Consider the following 23,933-nt stretch of genomic DNA (forward strand, 5'->3'; position numbering starts at 1 on the left):
AAATCTATTGCAGCAGATCTATCATCATGAGTTTTAAACAAACAACAAAAACTATATTTCCCAATATATACTGAGTAGGTGTCCATGCACCTACTTACATGATGAGGCATATGTTTTCCATAGTCGAAGAAGCACGAGGAGTTGAAGTTTTTTGTATACTTGATGATTATATTCCTCCTGCGTATGGATTCCTTGTTGAATAGAGGGTATCATTTCGGTTCTCTTCAAGGTTGATGGGTTGCTTGCCGAACTGAGCATGTGTGCATGCATGTGTGTGTGTGTGTGTGTGTACGCGCACGTGCACACATGCGTCAGAACTGTGTTTACATTAGATATGCGAGCAATGAGCGAGTTAAGAAAATCCTAGATTAGCTCCCAGACTAGGGGATGAAGTGTAAAACAGTGTGCAAGGGTTTCGCTCTTGTAGGCATGGGTGTGGAGTTAGGGAGTTGATGGCAAATAATTCTAATTAGGGACAGCCTAAGCATGTCTAGCTCTTTATAGAGCTTCAACAGAAGAACTGTGTATACCTGCACCAAACTTGAGGGTGGGTTACACCTATGTTTGCTGGATATCGTTGCATTTGGCAAAGCGAGAACAATGATTTCTTGTATTGTAGGCCAGCATCACCGTGGGTGAGGATGAAAGTGATCCACTTGATCACGCTCTGGAGAACGCAATACGGCATGCTGTGTGGCATGAGTTACTCACCACTAATGGATTATTAAGACTTGCATATATTTGCTAAACAAAGGGGGAAACCCAAACATTGAAATAAAGACCTTGTAAGAGCGAGCCAAATAGAATTTAGGTAAGCATGTGTAGGTAGGGTGGGCAGGTCATACACATGGCATTCAGTTTGATCCAATTTAAAGATACATACTCAACCAGCTATAATTCTATCTTTACGTGTGTGTAGAACTTTATGTAGATATGATCAAGGAATTGGGGACACGGCTAATACTCTTTGAGAAAGCACTATTATTGAGCAATTGTGCGAGACTAACACAAACCTTCATTGGGCTTATGATAAAGAGTATGAGCATCTACTTGATCCTGATTGCCAGTGTTTGTGACCTATAGCTAGTTACGGGTAAAAATAGACTCTTTTGTCTAATAATAGAACAAGAGTGGGTTACATAGCTTTAAACAAGGTAGGTAGTTTTAGGTGATAGAGCTACTTGACCAAAAAGGTATTTAATTCATACCCATTTTGGGCAGATGAGTGGGGTAATACGGGGAGAGGGAAGCATCGGTGCATGCATAAAGTGGACTTAGACTGGAATTGAGGGAAGTAAAGCCGCTAAGTACAACTTACTACGTTTGGGTACAACCTCCTTATTAACATCAGAGTAAGTGTGCGTACATGCTCCTACCCTTGGATGAATGTAACTGGTTGGATGCCAAAGTTTGTAGCCAGATATAGTGATTTAGGACATAATCAGAGCCCCCTAGATACTATCAAGGTCAGATGTTGAGATGATGTGACCATGTGTGTGTGTGTGTGTGTGTGTGTGTGTGTGTGGACCTCCCCCAACCCTAGGAGAGGTTCCACATGGTGGGAGGTAGGGCCTAGCATGTGGAACCAAACCTCAACCAAGTAGAATCAAATGCAAGTTTAGATCGTTCACAAAAAATGTTATCTTGTGTTCACAAGAAATTTGCAAATACGTTTTCAAAGGGTACCTTTCGGTGAAAGTGGTGCCCAAAGGGCTTATAGACATATCTACACCAAATAGGGTCAGATCATGGTAGCATACATAACCGATATTATAATATGCAGAGTAGATATTGTCACTAATACCATATTTAGAGCAAAGATAAGTGCCAATAATATGGATATAGGTGAGACAATTCCTATTGCACATTACTCTATCAAACTTAATCAGACTTCGAGCTGTTTATCTAGAATATAATATTATAAGCTATTATGTGCTTGATCGGATGAGGAACTATGGTTCCCAACCCATCCTCTTGGATTAGGTAGGTCAAGTCAAGAGATAAATGATTGTTTTGGTAAAGTGGTGCCAATAGGGCTAAATTATATACGCATCACATTCCTAAAACAACCTTCTGATTAAGTATACTTAGTCAAGTTTAGAGTCAAACAGACTCTGCCAGTCTAAGATAGTCCAACTATAAGATATATGTGCTTGACCAGATTAGGAGCCGAGGCCCCAACCAGGCGAGGCCCCAACCAATCCCTTTGGATTAGGTGGGTCAAGTCAAAGACATTATAGCACGTCTAGGCCCATTGTATGGTGCTAGCCTGACCAAAGGCTAGCTAGAAATAGGAGTGTGTGTGTTTATGTTTGATTATCTAACAATAGTTTGATTTAACAAACTATTGAACCATACAATGGGACTAGAGACAAGACAAGGGTTGAATGAAAAAATACATCTTTATAGTTAAAAAATGAAAGAGACAAAATTTTACAAATGACAACATTTTAGATTGGATGTATTGCATATATATACTTATCAAAGAAGAGTTTACATGTACAAAACCAAACACTAGATGATCTCCAACTATTACTGCAGCTCCCTTCGTAATCCCAAGGAAGGAACCTCTTACCCGCCACCATCCAAGAACACAAGCACGTCAGTACTAGAATTACTTGGAAAGGGTGTCAATGACCCCTTCCCCTTGTTATCGGTGTCCAAAATCACCAAGAAACTAACAGCTAAGCAAAGATCAAATTTATGATAAAGAGAAAATGAACCACATTTTGGAAATATTTAAGATTATGTATGCTTATCAATTTCTTTTCAAAAGCTGCAAAAATCTTCTTATTCTATTTTATAAAAAGTCCTTCTAATCCAAGGTTCCCACAACACTCTAAAGTCTAGAGTTTATTGATGATTATGTACTATTCCATTATCTAGATTACCAATCTCTAAAAGTAAAAATTTGGACAGCATCTCCTTTGTACAGCGGATAGATTTTCAAATTTTAAGTCAAAGCCATCTCTATTGAGACCCTCACAGGAGGTTAATGGCCGTCACAAAAAATATAAAACAAGTTCAAAATCTATAATGCCTTTGTAGTTTTATTATTCCAAATATAATAACCCTGCATTTGTTACCATTACCAGATCACTTATCTGAGTACATATTGTACTTTTTCTTGCCAAGAAAAACCTGCAAAACAAATTTCTAAAATTCTATATTTGAGAGTGCAAAAACTATGAAAAGCCATAATCTATATGTCTATGTGTAAAGCTATAGTATGCCAACAAAACAAAAACCAATAAAAAACTATGCAGGCTCCATATCAAACAAAGTACTGAATAGGTGTCGTTCACGGATGAGAGTATTTTTTAAGCGTGAATTGGGAAATTGATATGCTTTATCATAAAGCAAGAATGAATATCATGTCATAAGTTCCAATTCTCGACATAAGTTAGCAACCAAGCTGTTCCATATCCATATTCCCAACATTTGAAGTCACCTCAGTCCTATAGATCAACAACCAAAAAATTCCAGTTCTAATTGCACAAATGCTAAAAACTCCTAAAAAAGAATTTGCTAGCTTCATGTTTGTGTTTTTAGGGGAATTTCCAAAACCCAGCCAATAGGTATAAAGTTAAAAGACAACATTATGAACTAGCTTCCCAAGGTATGCCAACTTTCCAAAGTTCCTCCCAGGAGATGTAAGGTCATAGAATCGTGTTCATAAGAGGGTTCAAATCCATAGGAATTGTATTTCAAAATCTTAGTATCATAATAAAAAATGAGTTTAAAATTTATTGCAGCAGATCTGTCATAATGAGTTTTAAACAAACAACAAAAACTATATTTCCCAATATATACTGAGTAGGTGTCAATGCACCTACCTGATGATGAGGCATATGTTTTCCATAGTCAAAGAAGTACGAGGAGTTGAAGTTTTTTGTATACTTGATGATTACACTCCTCCTAGGAATGGTTTCCTGGTTGAATAGAGGGTATCATTCCGGTTCGCTTCAAGGGTGATGGGTTGCTTGCCAAACTGAGCATGTGTGTGTGTGTGTGTGTGTGTGTGTGTGTTCACATGCACATGTGTGCGCATGCGTCAGAACTGTGTTTACATCATATATGTGAGCAATGAACCAATGTTACAGAAATCCTGGAGTAGCTCTGAGACTAGGGATGGAAGTGTAGAACAATGTGCAAGGGTTTTGCTCTTGTAGGCATTGGTGTGTGGAGTTAGAGAGTTGATGGCAAAGAATTCTAATTCGGGACAGCCTAAGCATATCTAGCTCTTTATAGAGCTTCAATAGAAGAATCGTGTATACCTGCACCAAACTTGAGGGTGGGTTACACCTATGCTTGCTGGAAATTGGTGCATTTGGCAGAGCGAGAATAATGATTTGTTGTACTGTAGGCCAGCATCAGCGTGGGTGAGGGTGAAAGTGATCCACTTGATCATGCTCTGGAGAACGTGACAGGGCATGCTGTGTGGCATGAGTTACTCACCGCTAATGGATTATTAAAGACTTGCCTATATTTCGTAAACAAAGGGGGACCAAAAATGGAAATAAAGACCTCGTGAGTGAGAGCGAGCTAAATAGAAGTAAGGTAAGCATGTGTAGGTAGGGTGGGCAAGTAATATACATGGCATCCAAATTGATCCAATTTAAAGATAAATGACTCAACCAGCTATAATTTTCTCTTTATGTGTGTGTAGAACTTTATGTAGATATGATCAAGGAATTGGAGACACGGCTAATACTCTTCGAGAAAGCACAATTATTGAGCAATTGTGCGAGGCTAACACAAACCTTCACTAAGCTTATGATACAGAGTATGAGCAGATGCTTGAGCCTGATTGCCAATGTTTGTGACCTATAGCCAATTGAGGGTAAAAATAGACTCTTTTGTCTAATAATAAAACAGGAGTGGGTTACATAGCTTTAAACAAGGTAGGCAGTTTTAGGTGATGGAGCTACTCGACCAAGAAGGTGTTTAAACCATACCCATTTTGGGCAGATGTCTTACAATCTCTCATCAGGCATTCCCTTTGATGAAAAACTGCATCTATTGGCTTTGGACAGAGAGCAGACTCCCACAACTGTGTGACACCTTTGAACATGTGATTTGAAGCCAAGCAGCCCCTACCAATGTTATCACCTTTGGCATAGATACTGCATACATAGTTGCAACCTGTATCATGCAGCCCAAGAGTTTGAGAGCGCATGTGATTCATTGCATCCTTAAAAAAGGAAATTGAACATGGTATTTGCAATAGCACGTGTATCTATCTTCAACCAATGCAGAAGAATGGCTTCAACATCTCAAAAATTATCATGCCAATCTTGCAATCTGGAGGTTTTTCTTTGAATCAATGAAAGAGCAAGCTCGGCATGAAATAACCATAATTGATCAGCATGTTTAGTATATGAATGAATCAAAATAAGAATGTACAGAAGGGTATCTAATACATCCAGCATGTTCATAAATACAACAAAATGCTGGTTAGCAATATGTGTATGCTAGTCAGCAATCTGTGTATGCCAGTTAGCATAAACACAGTTTTGATTTTCATTACACAGCAAACCTGGTAGGAGATCTTCCCTCTAAGAGGCCTTGCAACTCATACAAGAGGGGACCAAATCCCTACTCAACACTTCATTCTAGGCATTGTCAAAGACTTGGATGCTACTTAGAATACTATGTATGCTAGTTAGCAAAAACAGTTCTAGTTTTCCTTACACAACAAACATGGTAGGAGCTATTTACATACCCTGAATGCTATTAGCATACTAGCTGTGATAACAAGGGTGATTAGTGTGTAGTTTGGCATATGAGGTATGCTAACTAGCATGGACAACATTGTGATTGTGCTAACTAACGTGGACTGTATTCTGTCCAATATACCCTAAATGCTAACAGGAGTAATATGTGTGCTAATTAGCATACCAATTATGCAGTTGAGCATACCGAGTGTGATGATTTAGTATTCTAGGTATCCTAACTAGCATATATTGTGCTAGCCATCTTGACCATCTATAAAGTTAGCATACTACAAATAGGAGGTAGCATACTCATTACCTCCAACTACATTCTGAGCATGCTAGTTTACATACTAGGTACATCATAAAGGGTGCTAAAGTAGCATACATATTATGCTAACCAGTATACATATTATGCTAACTAGCATACACTGTAAGATCACTAGGTATGCTAACTAGCATACTCATAATGCTAATCCTTGAAATTATGCTAACCAACATACTCTATAACATTAGTAGGCATTCTAACTAGCATACTCATAATGCTAAACCCTTGAATATTGTGCTAACCATCATACTCCGTAAGATTACCACACATGCTAACTAGCATACACATAATGCTAAACACTGAATATTGTGCTAGCTAGCATACTCTGTAGGATCACTAGTCATGCTAACTAGCATACTCATAATGCTAAATCCAAAATATTTTGTTACCCATTATACTCTGTAAGACCACTAGGCATGCTAACTAGCATACTCATGTAATGATAAACCCTAAATATTGTGCTAACCAGCATACTCTATAAGATCACTAGGCATGCTAACTAGCATACCATTAATGCTAAACCTTGAATATTTTGCTAACCAGCACACTTTGTAAGATCATTAGGCATGCTAGCTAGCATACTCATAAAGCTAAACCCTGAATATTACACTAAATAGAATATTACTCTATAAGAGCCCTAGGCATGATAACTAGCATACCATTAATGCTAAACCCTGAATATTGTGCTAACCAGCATACTCTATAAGATCACTAGGTATGGTAACTAGCATACTCATAAAGCTACTTGAATATTGTGCTAATGAGCATACTCTGTAAGATCACGAGGTATGCTAACTAACATAATCATAAAGTTAAACCTTAAATATTGTGCTGACCAACAGATTCTATAAGATCACTAGGCATGCTAACTAGCATACCATAAAGCTAAACAACATACCCAACACAGTAATAATGCTAAATAGCATAAACCTTGTATCAAACAGCATACTCAGAATGCTACTGAGCATGATACCATTTATTACACATGCAATACATAGAATGCAATAATTTATGGCTCAAGTATTTGATTGATCATATGGGGCTTGTCTAGGAAGTGCACAAGGTGTTTTATGTAGCTTTCCCTCCGCACTCACTTTTGACAAACATCCTTCTTGTTGGATGAAACACGAGTCTCCTCTCTCCAAAAGGTGTAGACCAATTCTTTGATTTCATATGTGATAGGTCTATGACGATGTTTCTTGTGACATGGAGCCAAGGCAAATAATTTAGCATCAACATTAGGCTTCTCCTGCCATAGTTTTGCCTTGAACAAGGTGCGACGGCTGACTTTAGGACCCTGGAGCCTTTTTCAACAGGCATGTTTTCCTTGAATTCAATAGCATTCTTCAGAAACAACTCCTCATCAGAGCTTGGCTGCTTGACGGTAGCAAGTGTGTTGTGGACATTGGAGACAATTGCCATCTGCACAACAACATTCTCTGAAAATTGACCATGGATTTCCCAATTATCTGGGTGGTTAGCAACAAGACTCTAGATTTCCAACTTTGTTTCTTTACTAAAACCTTGCTTCCTACTCTTGAAAGCACTCGCATTCTGGAAAGAAATTTTGTTTTTCTCCTCATCGTTGACAGCATGATCTCCTCACTCAACTTTCATCCGTTGGTTTTCCCATTGTTTTCTCTTTCTTTCTCTCTTGTATTTCTTGATAACCAAAGTAGCTAGATCTTCAAAGTTGCAATTTATTGTCTATAATGGCTCCCTTCTACATTCTCCTTAGGTTTGTAAACGAGCATGTATTAGATAGTTGAAATCAATGAAGTGAGTAGTTGTGAGCACCTGATGCAGTAATCTAAATATGCTAACATTTGATTAACTACACCATTGAATTCATTTGGAGATACAATAATCTAAACATGCTAAAATTTTCTTAACTACACCAATGAATTCATTTGGAATTTTCTTACCACCATTATAGAGTGCACCTCCATTTCCAACATTGGAGGTTGTAATACTATTGGAAGTTCCAGCATTGGGTCCCTGTCAAGAATTGGGTTATAATATTTTCCATCAGTTTTTTTGCTGAACTTTGTGGGTTTTTAAATTGGGCTTGATTTGGATGGGTTTTGGCCAAACTATGTGTATACACATGGAAGGGTGTTTGAAAAGAAGTGAAGCCCTTGGTTTTATGAGAAAAAGTATAGAGATTTTCATTGTTTTTCCTTAATTTTTTCTTTGGTTTTCTTGATCTCTTTGCTCCCTTTAGTGCATCCAAGTGTAGTGGGAGTTGTAGCGGTGTAGAGAGAAGCTAGTTGAGGCTAGCTGAGGTTGAGTGTGAGTGAGGCTGTCAAAATTTGTGAGCAAGGATCAGCCCATATTATCTTGAGAGAGCTATTCCCTTCATCCTCTTTTCTTTGTGCTAGTTTGAGGTGTTGTAGAGGCTATCCCCCCAATCCTTCACAGCGTATGATGTCTCCAGAGGCTAAAATGACCAATCTAGGGGAATTTCTCACTTCCAATGCCATTGTCCCATCATTCTTAGCTCACAACTCAAGTTTTATCAAGTTTCAACTCTTTATACCCATCTAAACCCAAGTTTCAAAACTTTGAAGCTCTATACCCGATTTTTAGCTTAAAGCACATGAAAACCTTTCACAATCATGTTATGATACCACAGAAGTCTATGTCACAAGCTAAAACCCAGCTTTGATGGAATTTTGAGTCCTTTTGGACAAACTAGACATCATAAGCATATGATGTCTCCTTGGCCTAAATATGGACCTGGAACCTAACTTAACCCATTCTAAGCCTTCATCACATGATTATGAGGGCATCTACCAAGTTTCACCCCATTTGAATCTCATTTGCTTAAAACTAAGCCAAAATTTGACCTCAAGGCCTGAAAAGAGTTCTAATAGTCATAGCTTTCTCAAATGACATCCAAATTGAAATCGAGTCATATGAGGTATGCACATATGAAAAATCACCTCATTCTGAACACTTAAACATCAAACACGTATACTGTCTCGCAGCATGATTCAAGCATCAAAATGCACTTTTGTCAACATGCATAGCACCCTTAGGCCTTGTTTAGCTTATGTTTCAATTGTGAAGTCCTTTGGAAAGCTAGAAGCTAAGGAGATGCTAGATTTTGTGAAAGACGCTAACTTTTGCACTTGGGGTGCACGCAGGATCAAAACCAGCAAATCACCAACAAAGAAGAAGAGATTTTCCTTGAAAGACATAATTTCACCAGGAGACCCCTACACAATTGATTCCCAATGAGATACTAAAGCCAGCAAAGGCTTGTGTGGAGTGAAGGAACTTTGGAAAAGGAAGGACTGTTAGTTTACCAGGGCACATTCAGAGATCTGCAGGGAAACATTGTGGATATCCCCATGAATCCACGGGAAATCATGGACTATGCCAATAAGGAAGAGACCCTCATTCAGCTAGAGAGAGAGCTAACTTTCACAACTTCTTCACAACGTAACAGCAGGTTTGGATACACAAAGAGTCTACAAGCTATCCAGGTCCATCCAAAAAGATGGCAAAGCGGTGATTACTCCTTTAGATGGCGAAAAGATCGAGGTGATAATGACCCCTCAAATCATTATAGAGTCAGAGAAAGGAGAGACGAAGTGAAGGTCTACTCTCACAAGAAAACCAACCCCACTTTCAAAGACCTAGAGGATCAAGGGCAGCAAAGATTTTCAAGTTATATAATCAATACTTCCATGTATAAAACAAGCATTCGCAAAAGTATACAACACCACCACATGCAGTAGCTACCACTATCACATGGGAATTGAGAAGCAACGTGCCCAAGGGAGTCAATTATTCCCAGTACCTACATGAGCAAGTAATCAGAATGGGCATGGACAAGCCAGTATGTCAGAGGTGGGAAATTCTTAACAAAGATTGTATACAAAGCTATTGGATCAAGAGGACAGTGGTCAGACCCACCAACCTAGAATGAGTGATAGATCCTGTAAAGGAGGAAACATTTCAAGAACCACCAAAGAATAAAGGGAAAATGATGATGACAAAGGAGCAAAAGCTAAAAAAAACAACCAATGAAAAGGCAGCTCAAATCGAGAGATTAATCAAGCAATACAAGGCTGAACAAGCTCTAAAAGGGGATTTTGAGGAGTACTAGGTGCCAGATCCATCACAGATCAGGGTCAAGTCCTCAAGGCCGCTAGAGGATCAGTTTGATCATTATAATTGAGCTTATGAAGAATCTAGAAGAGTGATCAGAATTTTTGTTTTTAAATCATCACTATCGAGAGAGATGTCAAAAATACAAGTAAAGGAGGACAAAGAAAATGAGCAAGGAAGAAGTACCCCAATGCCAGAACGTTCTTCAGGGCCTATCTCTCAATCTCCAAGCTCTAAACCCTCGGCATCTCAATAGAAGGATTTTCCCAAGAAGAAATCAAATGTTGAACCAATGCCGGAGGAAAAAGAAAAGGCCAAAAGATGCACCTATGATGACCTCCTCAAAGCGAGGATGCTTTTGAGGTTGTATATGGCACCTCTATTCCACCATGGGCTACAAAGGATAAAGAGAAAGCTGAACAAAATCCCAAGGACCAAGATACACAAAGAAGGTCACCAGAAATGCAGTCACCACAACCTGGAATACCAGGGTTGGTACAGATTCCACTTGTACCACAATGGAAACCTTTCGCCAGCCCTTGGAGACCTCCTCTAGTAGGGGTATTGCTAAGTATGGGACACCAAATTCCACTTTTAGGCCCACTTCCTAGACCATCGATAAGAAACATAATGGCTGATAATGAAGAAGATGTGAGAGATGCTCATCAGATACTAAGAATTAGAACACAATCTCTCATAAACAGTATGCTCCAAGCAAGGGAGGTAAATATCCAAGAAGAATATGACCACCACTCAAGAACTCTCCACGTAACAAGTCAAAGAGATGAGGTGGTGGAGTGATAGCTTGAGGCTCTCATTAAAACACTACGGGATGTTCAGAGTGAAAGAGGCACCCTTACAATGCAGATGGCAGAGGTCTCAAGCGAGGTAAAGAACTTGCATGATGAGAAAGACAAAATAGAAGATGAGTTGAAAGCTTTTAAGGATAAGGTGGTGGAGCTAAAATCTAAATTAGAGCTCCAAGATCTGACAATAAAAAGGCTTAGAGCAAGCCTAAGGGCTACACAAGCAAGTGCAAGAGTAGACAACAAGGCCATTCAAGCCTTGGAAGCTCAGGTCACTACACTACAAAAGGAATTGAGACTGGAACAAAGACAAAGGATACATATGGTGGAAGGTTATTTAGTCATTGAGGAAAGATTAATGACCCACCGATAAGAGCTTCAAAAGGAGAATGACCAGCTCAAGCTCTAACTAGAGTATCTACAAGGGATGTTATTCAATCAATCATAAGAAGCCACAAAAAAGTACAACCTTGCATAGCAACAGTTACTGAAGCTTCGGCAAGAGGTAGATGAAGTACGGTCATAGGAGATGGAGCGAGGTCCTAGTGGCCTTAGCATCAATGCACAAAATGAGCCCATGGAAATCCCTGAAGGTGCAAAAGATCCACAGAACTTGGAGGAGCATTTATACACTCAAGAAGAGAAGGAACAACCCTTAACAGAAGAGGAGGAGGCATGCCTCCAAACATTGATTGAACAAGCCATAGAAGGAGACCATAAGGCAGCCTAGGAGTGGGAAGGGTTGGCCACAAATGTGCTTAATAAAAAGTGGATGCAACCATCACTCCCCTACCCTCTCTTAAAGTATGAAGTTCTTACAATAAAGAAGAGAGTCAGAGCCAAAGGGATGGAGCCGGTGTATGAAGGAGATGTCAAAGACCCAGAGGCTACAAAAAGGATTTTGGATTCCCAGTCAAAGTGGAGAAAAGGGTGGCTCCTCAAGTATCTCGTATTTTTGAAATACTTGGTGGAAACCCCCAAAAACATAAGGGATGATAGCTTGTTTTGTTGAGTACCTCGGTATGCTCATGGGAAAATCATGCGAGGCTTCTGAAGAGGCATCCTACCTGGCTCAATTACCCATCTATGCCACCACCCAAGGGGGGAGAGAGAGAGAGAATAAGTGTCTCTTATATGGTGAAAACTCTAAAGGGCACCATTAAGATTTTCACTTGCTCTCCTGACATGACGTGTGTGATGATCAAAAAAATATGAAAAACCCTCCTAGATTTCCTCAAAGTGTTTGTGCTGTCCAAAGCCACCGACTCAAGTCTACTGTCAGAAAGCAGGCAACACCGTCACCAAACACTGTCACCAAAATGATCTATGATTTTTCAAAGTAGCCATCCTTGGAGCTGCTACATATGTTCATCAAAGACTAATGTTCTTTCCAAGCTACCACATGCATGCTTTTGAAAAAAAAATTTAAATAGGATTCTTCACTTACGACAACAAGATTTTTGGCCCAACGAGATAAGCATCAGCAACATAAGATATGAATCATACATAAAGCTGTTGAAGCCACTAGGATTTTATTGAGCAAGGGATCATCTTGAAGACCCAAAAAAAACAAAGACCCATCACGTCAAGGGAGACATGGATGCGGAGGGGACGAGTGTTGATGGCTAAACACTAGAAAACCCATTTTGTATTATTTATTTTGATGGACTGCAATGTCATTACTTCTGGGACTCAATCAAGTTTTTAGATTGTAATACATCAAATATATGGATTATCCAAACCCATGGTTGAAAATAGGAGATTTTGATAAGTTAGAACCTCCAAGGTTGAGGTATAAAATTCAATGTTTGTAACCCTAAAGACAACTTTTGAATTAATCATCTTTTGAGCTTAACTAAACGTGTCATCGTGGCTGTGTATTTTGTGTGAGAGAGTGAGTGAACGTTGCCTTCCAAGTCTTCTAAATAATGTTCAAGTAACCCAACGGTCCCCTAACTAGCCTAGACTTGCACTAATTTGCCATAATTGTGCGGCTTTCAAACCTATTTATCAATTTTCTAATTATGCGTTCGTATTTTCCTTACTTTGCTATGCTTCGTAGTCCAAATATGTCTGCCCTCCCAGTTTCGTAGTCAAACTCTCTAATATGCACTATTTCTCATGTATGCATCTCTAGATATGCTATTTATGATTAAAATCTAAGTTCCCATATACATTTTTAATGGAGTCTTTAACCAAAATTTATCAACACGCAATCATTTAGACATTTACTTGACCTCTAGAGTTCAAAACTACACTTCAGAACTCACAAAACAAATCAATCACTTACTGGAGTTCAAATTATTCAACATTGCAACTAGAATCACTGAATAGATTTGCAAACTTTTCAATCAACAAACACCAGAATAATCTTGTAAAATGTAAATTTCCATTGAAATGCCAAAAACTGTCAATGATTCAATTCCCCTTCCCAAATGCCATCAATCACGCAACTATATGCAACATTTCATTTCCAAACATGCTTTTAATGCAGACACATCTTCAAACGATCAGATTTGTTCTCAATTATGAAGCTAGCAATGCAAATAATGAATTAACAATACTTCTTTCTAGTGTTATGAACTTGTTTGGAAATCAAGAAAAACTAACCAGTGAATTCTAACTTTCACTTTCGATTTCGAGTGTTTTGTTTTCCGTCTTCGTCCGAATTCAAGCAGCGGCTCCTCTCACTTGAAAGCGAGTCACTCCGTAGCAGAATTTTGAATTCGTTTACCAAATTTCACTCTCTTTCTCTCTTTCTCTCACTCTCACAGATCTCGTACCCTGCCCACAGCGGCCTCGCGGCCTCTCCTACTACTCTCTCAGGCTCTTGGATACTCTCCCCCTCTCAGGTTTGCCCTCACACTCTCTTGCAACTGCTTGCGACCTCACCAAGAAGCATCTTCTTCAGGCGGCTCTCCATGCATGGGAATACACACACCCCTACACACAGGTAATCAGCGCAACACACACACACAGTTCTTTTACGAACTGCTCATGACTCTGATCCCTCTCCTTAATTGCTCACGCTCAAGATGATACACACACTCTCAATAAATCAATCACACGGATACACACAGTTTCCTACTTGGTCTTGAAATCGGTTCATTCTCTCTCCCTTCCTTTCTCAGCATGCTTGCGACCTCTGTCAATCACCCTCCTCAATCACACCACCCTGCTCTCGGCTCTACCTCGTTACCACTGCAGGTGGCCCTCTCTCTAACTTGCGCTACAGCAAATTCATTCTCTCCCTCTCAGGTTTTTCTGTGTAGCAACCTATATTATGCAGGAAGTAGGTAATACATACACTGTCAAGCAAATGGACGTACACACACTGCCAAGCGTAATCTTTCTCTCTCCTACTTTGTCTCACTAAAACACCAGCGCTAAAACTCTCCCTCTCTGCTTGTATACTGCAACGCTCTCCTCAGGCTCTCCCTCTGGCAAGAAAACTATCTCTCTCACCTCTTCTTGCTCTCGCAACTCCCCGCTTCTCTCTCTGGCGACCCCACCTTTAAGTGATTTTCCCCTCTCAGGTTTCAACCTGGCTCAATAACCATAAAAAAAACCTTTATTGTAATTTTTTAAATAAATACCTATAAGCCCTTATTCCCACTACACACAAAAAGTCACTCTCGAAATCTTGTCCGGCAATCTCGACTCGGCTCTCATCGACTCTCTCGACCTCTTCTCAGAAAACCTCATGAACTTGCACTACAGGGCAACCCTCTCTACATCTTCTTATCGATTCGAAAAGTTATTTCGCAATGCAATCAAGTGAGAAATCTATGCGACTTGGGATCGTCCTGTGACTTCAATTTAATATATTATTTTTACCGTAGATATTTTCTGCAAACGAGTCAAGAGCTTCCACCTCTACCATGTCAACAGGCCATAGCTATTTCCCAAGCACCCGTGTTGATAACATAATGGTACTCAGCTAGAAAAGCAACTACCTACTTAAGACCGTACACCCACTTTCCTCGCAAATACTTCAGTTAAAATGCATCTTACTCATCAAACAGCAATCAACATCTGCACACATTAATTAGCATTTTTGTGATGATATGCACTTCAATATGCCTAAATGCACTTAGCATGCCCATGCAGACCCCAAATTAATGTCAAAAGTTTACAATTTTGGTGTAGATTGATGGGTCTACAGTGAGTGAGTTCTTCTTCTACTCTCTACATGCACAACGGAAGCTACTTTGCAAACGCAACTACACCATTGCATTAGAAAAAGTGCTACGCTTCAACGCCAAGCTTGCACGATTCCGGTCTCTTTGCAAACAACTCTCCCACGAGCTTCAAAGTGATATTTCTCTCTAACCATGTATCCAGTTTGTGAGTTCTATATGTCATTGCGTTCATGGAGATTCAAACTACACTTTAGGCTTAAACATGCTGAGAATCGATGACCTATAATTTTTGGCCTACCTTCATATGCATTCTCTGCACCAAGTGTTTGCAAGTAGTTAGTTGGGTTAGAGACTTTAGGGTAGTGTCCTCTATGTGTGTAGAGGTTACTCCTTGAGTTTCATGATGATTCAAAAACGTTAGTTCATGTTTCGGAGAGCGTAGCCATCGTAGATAAGGTAGCGGTTGTGCATACATAGTGTGCTTTGAGATGAATTCCCTTGGTAGTGATTGTATCTAGAAGGTCGAGTAGGTGATTGACACCCATCTATTTGTTTCCATGCACCTACCATTCAAGCTCCATCCTTGGTTGACATCTTATTTGTTGGCCTAGTTCTCACTTTGCTTGCAATTGCAAGTAGTGTGTCTGGCCAACAATATGTGAGTATAAGGTAAGGGGTATAAGACCTGTGCTTTCTTGGTTAACCCCTTCTACCAATGCTTGATGTTCTGTGTAACCATCATTAAGCATGGTGGGGTGTTCTCTTTTCAAAAGGGAGAACCATGTATGTAAGTGTACGTAAGTTTATATGTTACTAAAAATGGGATCCTCAATTGTTCAAATGAAAAAAACCTTAAAACATTTAAGTACTTTTAGTTTGAGAGTCTAGTCAAAATGAAACACTTGTTGAAACAGGAGATCGTGGGTGGACAAATAGAGAGCAAGTAACAAGGTGAAAAGTGAAGATTTGCTTCACATTGGCAAGTAATCCCAAAAAACCCATAAAGAATGTTAAGAAAATGATCCCAAAAAAAAAACCATGAGTGCTATTGAGCATATGAGTAGTACAAAGAACATAAACAATGTAATTTGTTGATGACTTGCTACATTTATACAAATTGACAACTCAATCAACTTGAGACTGCTAACCTTATCCCTGCCTGTAAAAGCTATGTTGTAAAATCTAGGACCCACCTCCATACATTTTGGTCCCATGTCAAGATGCACTATTTGCTACCTAAACTTAAGTTAAGAAGCATAAGCTTGATGGGTCCAACTTTTTTTCTTAGGTTTGGAGACATCATTTTGTTATTTTCCTATCAATTTCTCAGATTTTTTAAGCCTTTTAAAAGTGAATTTTTCTATTTTTACCTACCACTTTCTCATATCTTCAAGCCAGATGTTTGGTGAAATTGGCGCAAAATCCACTCCTCAAAAAAATTTCACTTGTACAAAATCTCCTATGGGAAAAAACATCAACTGATGGCCTAAGGAAAGGGAAAGAGCTACATGCTCATGGCATTGTTGTGACCATGTAAGATTGTTGATGTATTTTGTAGTCTATAAAGGACACATATGTTTGTAGGCTTTACATTTCAAATTGTTTGTCCAAACAATTGTCTAGAAGCAAAGCCCATGTCTTCCAAGATTCAAGAGCTATTTGATCTACTATGTGCATCTGCTCAAAGTGTATCTATCTCTAACATGGACACTTTTAGATAATAAACCTCCCTTTTTATTTTCTTTTTAATGGAGTTTATAGACTTTAATTTACATGCCATGGTTGCCTTTATTGTGGGTCTGGCTTTTTATTAGGGTTGCTTTCTTTAATCTTGGGCCATGGGTAATAACATGTTTGTTCACTCTTGTAGATATGTAATTTTTTAGGGTGAAAGTGTAATTTAAAAGTCTTATCTATGTGTCTCGGATGGCTCCTTTTGGATGAGAGGAAGCCTACATGATGAATAACATAAAGCTTTATGTGAAGACGGTTTTCATCAGCTTTAATCAATTCTAACAAAGAGGCATGTTTCACATTTGAATTCCCTTTGTATTTGAACTTCATGAAGGGTGTTGTGGATTCTAGTGATCTTCCATTGAATGTTTCTCAAAATCTGCTTCAAGAGAGCCACATTTTAAGCCATAGATAGTCACCACCAAGACTTTGTGGTGTGTATCACTACATTACACCCTTTGTTGTGGATATGACTATCAACTATTGTGCTATGCTATGGGACCAAGATTATAGAAAGTTATACAAATTTTTTGGGAAGTATCTGAAATTTGGCTCTTCTCAAGAAGACAATCCCAACCAAAAACATCTTGCCAATCTTTTGCGATTCTACTCCCCTCAAACAATCAAGATGAGATGACTAGTTTAAAGTAGTATGTTGTTGATATAAGTCCGAGGCAGAAAGCTATCTACTATTTTTGCTTTAAGTTGCAAAGGAATTCCCCAGTTTTGGAAAAACTGTATAACAAGGATCTCAAGGTTTTTGTTGTGTTTTGGGTTTGTCTCATTCTTTGGTATTTTTATGGGCCTTAGTTCACATCTTACATGTTATTGGCGGGTTCTATTTATGAGAAAAACCCTTGACAAGGTTACTACAACACACGCACAAGTACTATGAAGGGAAAAATTTTGTAGATGTCAACAAATGAACCCTCAATTTTGGTATGTTCCACTAGCCCCGTGTAGAGAGTAATCTTGATATCTCTTGTTTTCATGATGTCTCATGAAGGCGGCAATCATCAAAATTGGGTGCTAGAATTTTTGGTACAATTTTGTTGTCAGGTGATGATGAATAGAAAAAGTAACTTGCTAATGAATTCAGTTTACTACGTAACTAGATGAAAAAGAATCTTGGTGATAGAATTGCTAAAGTGCGAGTTTCAAGGAAATTGAGATCTTCTCCTATTGTACTTATTTCTGGCAAGGATGGTTGGTGTCTGCTACTATGGAGAGGTATGTACAATGCTATTGATGGTTGTGGGTTCGAAACTGTGCAACGTTATTGATGGACATGGGCTTTGAACTAATTCTTAACTTTGAATACAACATTTTAGGGTGATGAGAGCTCAAAATTTGATGAAAGGGATACTCGCTTTCAATTGAAGATTCAAAGCACGGCTTTGGCTTTGATTTTGGCAACTTATTGAGATCCTCAAAAGATTTTTATAGGCTCTTACACCAATTTGACGAAGTATCAAGGGTGATTTTTAAAGGCTATCACTTTGTTTTTTACATCGGCAACAATCTCTAAGGGAGGTTCGACAAAAATAGATTTTTGCAAGATTTCTCAGTTTTGAATGCTGGGAATCGACACGGTCTTTTTTGGAAAGCAGTAAATAATTGAGGAAGTAATTAGCAATGCTAATTAGTGGTGATTATGGTTACAACCAGCTCTCACTAGGCATCTTTGAGCCAAGGTACTCTGTCTTTTCTTGCTAGCACTACACATAGTCTAATTGGATTACAACATCAACATGACGTTTGATTTTGAGAATCATGCACCCAACCCTCCCAATGATGGCCTACAGCCAGATACTCTCATAGAGGGTACTCGTGATAGTTATGAATTGCTTGATATTCAAGAGTTTCAAGCACTTCAAGCACGCATGTTTGTGATGGAGAAAATTTTTGCATTTATGAATGATAATGTCACTAAATTATTTACCTTAGTAGTGCAATAGATGCAATAGTAGGCAAAGGGAACTACTGATACACATATGCAGAAGTAAGACTCCAATCTGGGACAGGGTCCTCCTCCGGATTCTCAGTACTCTCTCACCCAAAAGGAGGTGGACAATTTGTTGAAAAATACAAAGATGAAGACTTTTAAGGGATAAAAAAGAGAGCGCAATAAAGATGCAGTGAATGTCTTTCTTAGTAAGTAGGAAGGGATTCACAATCTAAGACGTAATCTGGATGTAGTCAAGTCACTGGAGAAAAATCTGACATTAGAACGCAAGGCCTATAAATGGTGGATGTCTCTGAAGGAGAAGAGCATCATACCATAGAAATGGATAGGCTTTCAGTTTGTATTTAGAAAGGAATTTCTACCCACAAATGAAGCGGACCAAAATTGGTTGTCTTGGGATAAGTGTTCCAGGCAATAGAATAAAACATTAAACATGGAATATATCTCGCGCTACCGGGATTTCATTCTCAAGATGGATGGATTAGATACCTTTCATTAGGTGCGTGGGTTTATCCGTGGTCTGACACCAGAGCTTAAGAAGCATGTCAAGACTCTAGATCCCAAGACACTTGAGGAGGCCATAGTGCAAGTTCATATCCACAATGATCCTGATTATAAAACATAGCACAATACTGCTCCTATTCTAGCTATTTTGGATCCTTTAAAGCCATTTGTTTTAGAAATGGATGTCAATAATCATGCTATTGGAGAATTATTTTTGCAAGAGGGACGAACAATTTCATTTGAAATCAAGAATCTTGATTCAGCATAGCAGAATAACTATGCTTATGAAAAGAGAACTCTATGCAATAGTGTCTACTTTGAAGATGTGATGGCATTATTTTTATGGAGCTCAGTTTGAGATCGTGTTTGACCATGAAAGCATTAGATGGTTTACACAAAAATTTGATTTGAAGGGTCAAAAGCCTAGGTGGGTTGAATTTTTTCAAGAGTATGATGCAAAGCTCTGATATCGTAAAGGTTGATACAATGTATTAGTTAATGCTCTTAGTTGTATGCTTGAGATAAACTCTCTTCTTTTTAGAAAAAGTAGAAGTGGGTTTTTGGACTCTTTTAAGGGAGAATATGAGCATGACGATGCATACTCCAAAGTGTGGAGCCATGTGAAAATGAGGGATCCTTCTCACTCCAATGCTGGTAGTGTGTCATTAACCTCCACACTCAATTCTCCTCTATCAAGTGATGAACTATAGAGATGGAATAATTTTTCCATCGATAATGGGTACCTACTCCACAAGGGGAAAGTATTTGTACCAATGAACATGGAAATTTGGCGCTCCTTGTTAAGCAGCATCACTACTCGGCTAGATAATATGTCTGTGCATTTGGTACATCAATGGCATGCACAACACCACAATCAATATCAAGGGATAGGACAATAAAGGAAAGACCAAGAATACCACTGCTACAATTGTGGAGAAGATGGCCATGGCATGTATTACTGTCCACAACTGAGAAAGCAGAATTTTAGCAGAGGAGCAAGACAAAACCAACTCTCACCACCAAGAGCAAGCCTACCACCACCGAGGCCACCGCACCACCCGTGCAAATATTACAAAGACATGTGCAACCACAACCACCACCACATACCCTCAATCCACCTTTACCACCACCACTAGCAAGAAAGCAGGTAGTGAGTGTCATCAGTCTTGAAGATAAGGGCCAGATGAAAGTGGAGAAACACATCAAATGAGTGGCAAGAGGTGAGACCAAGGTAGAAGAGGTAGACACCAAGGGATTTAATCACTCTAGACATGAGGAATCTTCACAAAGAGAAGACAAGATGAAGACCAAAAGGGAGTCATTCAAGAGGAAGTCTAAGCCACGATTAAAAACTAGCATTTCAAATTTCACAATTGGTGAGTCTATAGAATCTTGTGATCTTGTGAGTGATGTTTCTATGCAGAGCTTGAAGATCCCTTAGGGGGAGATCTACCCAACTATCTTTAAAAAAACGTGGCTCATGTCCATGATATCCAAGCAAGATCTGGACACAGGAACTCTCAAGATGCAAGGTAGAAAGGGCAAGGACATTCTATACAACACAAAGACTAGTAAGCAACAAGGGATGGACCTAGAGACTATTGCATATGATCTCTTTAATAGTTCTACTACAGCATCGGAGGAAGAATCTACAAAAATGAATGATAGTCACAACTCTCTTGAAATCATGGGTCTCATTCTCGCTGATCACAACAAGGTGGATCCACCAGATAGTGCAGTTTCAATAAGGAAGCATGAAGTCTTTGGCACTACACCAATCAAAGGAAGTAGTTGTAGACCAAACTCAAATGGTTGTTACCAAGGAGTGGGATTTTGGAGTTCACCCTAAGGAAATTCTTAAGAATCAATTATCCTTTCACTTATGGTGGTTACAAATCCTATCCTTTTTGGCATGAAGCAAGAAGTCTTATTGTTAGGACATTGCAAGTGACTATCCTATTCTTTACCTAGGATCCTGGAGGATATTGGCACAAAATTTTGGAAGCCATAGGCTTACCATTTACTTAAAGTTAGCTTGAGTTATTGATCATTGATGCTCTAGCCAAGGAGCCTTGTCAATACATATTTCTTTTCTTGAAAATAGGTGAATTTCCTAGAGACTCATTAATGGCCAAATGCAATGGCTAGTTCAAAAGGCAACTAGATATCAATTCCTCTACTACTCAATCAACTCAATTATAGTATGGATTAGAAACATGAATACCTATAGCTTTAGGGGGAGGGCTAATGAGGGCTGCTTTTCAAGTTTTGGTCCACTTCTCTCTTGGTATGCAAGTGATAGCAAGGCTTCAAGGCTTCACGGAGGAGGAGAGACTTGATGCATGAAAATCACAAAAATTATGTATATATTTTGTACATAGCTACGGTTTCGACACATTTGGATCTTGGAAATAAGGATAGGTAGGAAAAAACCCTATGAGAATGAAAACATTCATTGGATGCTAATTCTACCTGACCGTCACTATAGGTGAAGAATAAGAGTCAATAGTGAAAGGGAGGAGAATCTTATGTATTATGGAGTTAGAGTATGCAGCCATAATTCACTTGTGAGCACAAGGCTTGCACATGGAGTCAAGAGGGGATTACCTGAAAGACTTTCGGGAAGAAAAAGTCAAATACATAGTTTTGTGGAATTTTTCTCTATTTTTTTCCATTCTAAATTTTAAAAAGTTTTCAACAACAAAGTTGTAGCCGTTGAGCTGACCTTTTTGCCCCTATTTGTTTTATAATTTTTGGAGCTAGGGTTTGGGAGATATGGCCGAAATGATGGAGCCTATCTGTCCACATGGAGAAGAAGTCATGATTATCCAACTCCACACACATAGTTTCTTATAGGTTTCTCTTCATTATTGCTGGATGTTCTCTTATTTCATCAAGACTCTCTCAAATATTATAAGGAATCTCTTGGACTCAAGATATGAAAGGTGGCATGGAGACAAAGCTCGTCATGATGAAGGCAATTAGGAGGAAATTGGTCAATAAGTAGGGTACATGGAGCTCTCTCATTAGGGGAATGCCCCTAATTGAGGCTACTTTGTAATAACCCCTCTTGCTCATAATCTCTTCCCTAGTCACTCTCTTATCCTATATAAGGAGGCCTCCTCTTTTGTAAACGGACAGACACACAATCAAGATCTAGCACTCTCACTCTCACATGTACATCATTGTGTATGCACCTCTACGCACAAATAGTTCTACTATGGTATAGTATTCGCTATGGTTGTTTGTTTTGTTGTGTGTGTGTGGTGTGTGTGTGTGTGTGTGTGTGTCTATGTATATGTTTCTTAAAAGCCAAGAGGTTTGAGTTACCATGCATACATGAGTCTGTGAGATGTTGATTATGTGAAATTCCCCTCGTGAATGTCTGTATGGTGTTTATGAAGCCTATGTTAATGAATCTCTAATGATCTCTTCCTCTCCCTCTCTCTTCTTCTCTCTCATTCTCCTTGTGTTATATGCCGACCCCCTTACCATGCATCCTAGCTGCATTCCAAGCTAGGTGGTTCCCCTATTGTGTACCTCCCATGATGAGGCCATCGTGCATAGTCTTGGTGTAGAGGCCACCGGGTCTATTTTGCACCTCTACCTCTCACTACCTATAATTAAATACATGCAAGAGAGAAATGGTCACTCTTGCATTGGGAGAGATTGTAATCAATGCTCCATGTCTCTCTTCTTCTCTCCTCTCAACTTTGGCTTCGAATGTATGTGTAGCACTCTAGTCTAAGAGGTGCACATGTGGGTACTCCTATGCTCTCCCTCACACTCTATAGATTGTGTAGTTTTTATCCTATGTATGTGAAATTTATCAGGTATGCGGAATAGTTAATTATATCGCTCATATGCAATGTTTTTTTGTGTATTTGCAAGAACTCAACACATCCTTTGAAGAAGTAGTGGTATTGGAGCACTAGCTACGGCCCTCAAAATACACAACCATCATGGCTATGGAGACCTTTGCATACATTAAAGCTAAGTCTTTCGTTTTCCTCTACATGATTGTTTTCCTCTTTTGCTCATATTTGCCATAACTAGTCAGCTCTCATTGAATGATCTTTCTCTGTAACTGCATCTGTGAGAAGCATACTTGTGTATTATTTTATTTTATAGAGAATAGAAATTGAATAATAGCATGCTATTAGTAAGGAGAAACACTTGGATAATAGAATTAAGATGAATTCCAGATAGCGAGTGAAATCCTCCGAGCAAACAAAAAATTGAGCAAACTAATCCAATGAAAGTTCAAGGAGTTTATACAACCTTGCCACCTCTAATAGCATTTTGGACTTGATTAAACATCACAGTCTCTTAGAGAAACTCATCCTAAAGCACACCCATATCTAACATGCCTGGTTGCACATCAATCCACCGAGGACAAACGGGTTTAGCAAGATTTTGAGAAGAACTTGGGGCAAAGAGAGAGAGAAAGAGAAAGAGCGAGAGAGAGAAGCGCTAGGGCTTATTCTTCTTCGTTCTATATTCGATGCACACATTGTCTCCACCTCTTTGCGCACTGGTGGTTTCCCATACCACTCAGCATTTGTCTTTGTGGGTCTCTTTGTTCGGACCGGCTGCAATACACCAACTTGTCCTCGCTAT

This window comes from Adiantum capillus-veneris, chromosome 15, assembly GCF_014529385.1.
Source record: "Adiantum capillus-veneris isolate H3 chromosome 15, ASM1452938v2, whole genome shotgun sequence".
NCBI classification, from domain to species: Eukaryota; Viridiplantae; Streptophyta; class Polypodiopsida; order Polypodiales; family Pteridaceae; genus Adiantum; species Adiantum capillus-veneris.